Source organism: Xyrauchen texanus, chromosome 19, assembly GCF_025860055.1.
Source record: "Xyrauchen texanus isolate HMW12.3.18 chromosome 19, RBS_HiC_50CHRs, whole genome shotgun sequence".
Lineage (NCBI taxonomy): Eukaryota > Metazoa > Chordata > Actinopteri > Cypriniformes > Catostomidae > Xyrauchen > Xyrauchen texanus.
Window position 1 is genome coordinate 3876956 of NC_068294.1, and position 5932 is coordinate 3882887.

Genomic DNA, 5932 nt, shown 5'->3' on the forward strand with positions numbered 1-5932 from the left:
AGGTGGATGTGGAGCAGGTATGTGTGGGTTTACATGTGTGTAAGGAGCCTCAGGTAGGTGTGTTGGGGGGACTGGACAACGCAAGTTGCTTGTCCAGCTGTTGTCTTTCCTCACCGGGGTCAAAGGAGCATATCTGGGCATACAGGGGTGGATGGGCCGGTAGTGTCCTGGTGTCATTGGAAAGGGGCTCGGTGATGTTTGATTGTGACCAGGGCAGCATCCTTAGGTTCTTTGCAAAAATACGCACTCCGTCTTTTTGTTGGTGAATTCCATCATAGAGGTAGTGGAGGCTGATGTGGTGGTGGTGGGCCAGGTGCACATTGGGGAACGTAGAACATCCTTGTGATATTTCAGCATTGATGTTGTTGATGACATGAGGTGGTGTGTCACGCCTCGGCAGGAGTGTGGAGATGACAATACAGGTTTCTGGGAACTTTTTGCTGGTGATTTCAGCAACTGTCTTCACAGCATCAGAAGTACTGTTGCGCAGTGTGAAGGTCATTAGTCCCAGTGTGAATAATCACACAGGAGTGGTAGCGGGGGCGTGGTCAGGCAGCTGTCTAGAGAGGGACGGCGGTAAGGATGCCTGCACCTGAGCTAAATTATTTCTAACATCTGTCTCTAATTCCAGTGAGTGTGGGGAGAGCGGCATATAAACGGCCACGCCACTCCCAAAGGGAGAGAGACTAGACTAGACTAGAGTGCAGCGTCTGTGAAGCTGAAGTGTTTGTGAAGCTGAAGTGTTTGTGAAGCTAAGCATTTAAACTAAAGGCAGAAAATAAAGAGCCTTACCTATCTCACTGTTCCCATCTCCTGATTACCTTTACACTCGTGCCAAATCCCGGGATCCGAAGTACACCTCATGGAGTCCTCGCAGTTGGCCGAGTTCCTCCAGTCCCTCGCCAGCCTTCACCAGTCTCACCAACAATCCCTGCTTGAGCTTCACCAGGACCAGGATCGTGCGAGCCCAGCTGGAGGACCGACATGCGATCTGGAGCCTGCTTGGCCAGGAGAGACCCCTGGCCGTGACCCCAGACAACGTAGCCCCCTGTCTACACCCACTCTCCTCAAGATGGGGCGAAAGACGATACAGAAGCGATCTTAGGCCTCTTTGAGCAGGCGGCTGAGGTCTGGAGCTGGCCACATGGTTAATGGGTGGCCAGGCTCCCCCGCTCTTGTCTGGGGAAGCCCAACTTGTTGCCCAACAACTGCCGGCAGCTAACCTCCTGGCCTACGACAATTTAAAGAAAGCCAACCTGCAGCGGGTGGGTCGAAGCCCGGAGCAATACCGGCAGCTCTTCCGGTATCTCAAGATGGGGAAGTCCGAACACACGTTTGCCTTTCCCAGCAGCTCCGAGACGCATGCCAGAAATGGCTACTGGCGGGGAACCGCATCGTCGTGGGAGTTCTAGACCAGTTGGTACTGGAACAATTTATCCTTTGACTGCCAAAGGTAGGTCCAGTGCCACCGCCCGGCGCCGCTGGAGGAAGCTGTCCGACTGGCAGAGGACCATATGGTGGCATACCTGAGGGCGGAAGAGCCCTCTTCTTCTCTCTCTCTCCTACCCCTGTGTGTTCATCCCTCCCCTCTCACTCTGCTCTCTCTCCAGAGCCTCTTCCTGCCCCGCGGAGGCGAGGAGTTCCTCCACTGCACCCAGTTACCCGTGCAAGGTGGTGTGCACCCCCTCCGCCCCCACAGTGCCCCGCCGCTCTCCCCCTCAGATGGAGGTGTCCGCCGATGCAGGTGCAGGCGTGGCGCCTTGGCCGGCCTGCTGGAGTTGCAGGGATCTGGGTCACTTTCGGGATCAGTGCCTGGTGATGGAGCTGGAGATGGTGGTCCGGATCCCCGACGCCCCACAGGCTGCCCCTGACTGAGCCGGACCGTACCACATACCGGTAAGAATCAAGGGGGATGCTCACCAAGCATTGGTGGACACAGGTTTTAATCAAACAACTATCCACCAATGCTTGGTTCAACACGGGTCATTGGGTACAGCAAAAATGGTGAAGGTGAAGTGTGTGCATGGGTATATTCACAAATTGTGAACCTGGTAATTCAATTTCGGGGAACAAAGCATAGAGTGGAGGCCGCGGTATGTTCCACCTCACTCATTCGCTGATCTTGGGGACTAATTGGAGTTTAAAAGTGTATTAAAGGGAATATGTGCAGATGGGTCCTGCATAAAAGTGATGAAATGCGAAGTGTGTGAGGCTTTGGCGGGGGAGGCAGGGCCGGGGCCATCTTCGTCAGCTCCCATACACAGGGGATTTCCCGAAAGAGATTTCCCTCTGAAGCAGTCGCGAGATGCAACACTGAAGCATGCCTTTGGCCAAGTGAGAGTAATTGATGGTAAACAACTCCACCCGAACGTCCCACTTTCATAACCCAATTTCACAATGATCAATGAGCGGTTGTATAGAGTGACGCAGGACACTAATACAAAACAAGACACAACCCAGCTCTTAATACCGCCGGAGCGGTATGGTTTTCCAGGTGGCTCGCTGTAATCCGATGGCCGGTCACCTAGGGGAAAGAAAAACACTGAACCGCTTAATAGCCCGTTTTTATTTGCCGGGCTTTGGTGGCGATGTCTGCAGGTGGTGTGTGGCGTGCCATGAATGTCAGCTAGTGAACCCACCGGCCACCCCAAAAGCGCCACTCTTCTGCTAATCGAGGTCCCCTTCAAGAGAATTGGCATGGACCTCGTCGGACCATTAGAGCAGACAGCATGTGGACATCGCTTTATATTAGTCCTAGTGGATTATTTCTTAAAAATAATCTCCAGGGTGGGGATTCCGAAAGAAATCCTCACTGATCAGGGCACAACCTTTGTCACGTACACTATGCAAACTTTATGAACTATTGGGTATTAAATCGATTCGCACCAGCGTTTACCATCCGCAGACTGATGGCCTAGTGGAGCGATTTAATAAAAACCTTAAGAACATGATTTATAAGTTTGTGCACGAGGATGATAGAAATTGGTATAAATGGCTCAACCCACTGTTATTCGCAGTATGAGAGGTCTCGCAAGCCTCCACGGGGTTCTCCCCGTTCGAGCTGATGTATGGGCGACTGTATGACAGGGAAATTTGCACCAAGACATAAAGTTCTCTTATTACTCCCAACATCGAACTCCAAATTACTCACCAAGTGGCAAGGAACCTTTGAGGTCACACGACGAGTGGGGGATCTCGATTATGAGGTTAAACGAACCGATAGAGGGGGCGCATGTCAAATATCTAATCTCAACCTCCTGAAATTGTGGAGGGAGGCGGTTCCTGTGACGTTGGCTATGGTAGTTCCGGAGAGGGCGATGCTTGAACCAAAAAAACAAACATATCTCTCACTTGTGGAGACCACCTCTCGCCATATTACAACAAGAGTTTGCAGATGCGTTTTCCCATCTACCAGGTCGTACGAACCTCATCCAGCACCATATCGAGACCGAACCAGGAGTACATACCACCATGTAGCCATCCCTATCGGTTGCCCGAACACAAAAAGAAAATAGTTCGGGAAGAATTAGATGTGATGCTTGATATGGGAGTAATAGAAGAATCTCACAGTGATTGGTCCAGCCCGGTTGTTCTTGTCCCCACGAATGACGGGTCTGTACGTTTCTTTGTGGATTATAGGAAAGTCAAGGCGGTGTCTAAATTTACTGCATACCCTATGCCCTGCATTGTTGAGTTTCTCGATCGTTTAGGTACTGCTTGATTTTATTGAACATTGGATTTGACAAAGGTTATTGGCAGATCCCCTTAACACCAATTTCCTGTGATAAAACAGCCTTCTCCTCAAGGTTTGGATTACACCAGTTTGTGACGCTTCCGTTCGGTTTGTTTGGGGCTCCGGCTATGTTTCAGCACCTTATGGACCTGTGTTTTCATAGGTGTCTGTTTTTTAGATACAGATTAAAGGCATTGTAGTGCTGCAGTGAGGAGTACTATCTCTGTTATTCTCCTGTGGATCTCTTAGCTCTTTAAACATTCTGGAGAGGTTTTATTCTTTACTCTCTGTGTCTTATGTTAATTTGTCTATCTGTGCACGGAGAGTGTGATTTTTCTTCTTTAAGTTCTTTGAGAGCTGCTGTGAGTTTAGTTATGTTTAGTGGTGTTGCTCTCTTTCTTCAGCTGCTGGAGTTCATCTTTGAGCTGTTGGATGCAGATGTTTGTGTTGTGTGTGTCTGACTGTCTGTTTTGAATGTGTCCTCTGAACTCAATAAAGTCCAGTTCCAGCAAGGCCAGACTGTCTCTCAGCTGACGCTCAGACGGTGAGGGTGGGGGTTTTTCTACACTCTCCTCCTCAGAGTCGGAGCAATTTGCAGGGGTCTTGCCTCTCTCCTTATCTACTCTGGCTTTCAGCATAGGAAAGATTTCCTCAAATGAGTTCAAGCTTGCCTCATTGCCTTGCAGAAGGATAGTGCCTTTAGTGTAGTATGTTATGGTGAGGATGGGGTCGTCTGTGTCCAGTATTTCATCTTCATATACAGTTAATCTTCCACCTCTGCCAATTCCTTCTTTAAAAACATGCTTAAATTTTTCACATATGGCTGATTTCCTTGCAATAATCAGTGCAGTGTAATTTTTTTTTATTCTTAAAAATGTATTCTATAAATTATTATTCATTTGAATGTAGTCCACATAAAGAATATCAGGATTTTCTTTCATTGTTTTCTCTTTGTGTTTTCTCCTTGCCTGCACACTTTTACACTTCTCTGGGTAGATCACCTCCCTGCACTCTGATTGGCCTTAAGTTGTCATGGTGATCACTCTGGGAACTGTGCCAGAACTGCCAAACTGCCGTTTACTTTAGCTTTAGCCTTAGTTTGCAATGATTTACAGTTTTGTTGCTGTTGTATGCCAGTTAAAGCTCACCTGTCTGTTTAGCATTTGGAGATCACTGTTGTAGGATGCTTTTTCTTTTAGCTGTAGTCAATCTAATTAGTTCTTTAGTGTTTTTGGAGGGAAAATGCAGTTCCCCTTTTGTCACTCACTCGATGTTGTGTCGAATAAAGTGACACAAGGGGTCTTCCTGGGACCCCAAACGTACCTCTGAACCTGAGAAAAGGCCAATGTCAAGTAGGCAGACAGAATTTGCATGCCCCGCCCCGGACATACGGGTATAAAGGGAAGCGGAGCAGCGAGTGCCAGTCAGAATTTTTCTTCGGAGCCGAACGGTTGTGCAATAGCAATCTTAGTTCACCATTGCTCCACTCACCTCTACTGGCGATAAGCACTGCTGTTGGATCTACGGCGCGTTTCCAGCTGGCGTTCTCTCTCCCTGGGCGCTTCGACAGCACTTTCATTGTCTGAAAGGGTGTTACTCCTCCTAAAAAGAGTTTATTCCCTCTAAAAGAGTTTGAGTTCCCACTCAAAAAAAGAGCAATACACAGCAGGAGTTTTCAGGTCTTTTTAAAGATGTCTTTCCACCTCTGTGTAGTTTTTGGATGTGGTTGATTTTTCTCTCAAACCATACATCTGACGGTCATAAAAGCTGCCTGGCGTGCCTGGGCTGCGATCACACGCAGGTAGCATTTTATGAATGGTTCATTTTATCAGTGCGAGAACATAACATGGCAACTCACAAGAGAAAGCCACTTCTGCCGCCCCCCCTCGTCGTTCTTTCTTCCCACGGGATTGAGGACGACCCGGCTGGCGATGAAGGCGATTTAGGGATGCCGAAGGGCTTTGTTTCGGCAGGTAAATCCCCAGAAACCACAAACCCCCTGGCACGCTTGCTTGCTTCCATCCAAGCTCGGGATGAGTGTGGCTCATGTCCAGCCGGAATTCTCCCTTGAGCCCCCGGAGTTGGATGAGGACATTGCATCGGAGAGTGTCACAGCGGCGTCTGATGCTTATGACTCGTCTGGGCTGCCACCTTCGAGTCTGAGGCTGACGCGCAGATATCCACTATGCTTTCCCGGGC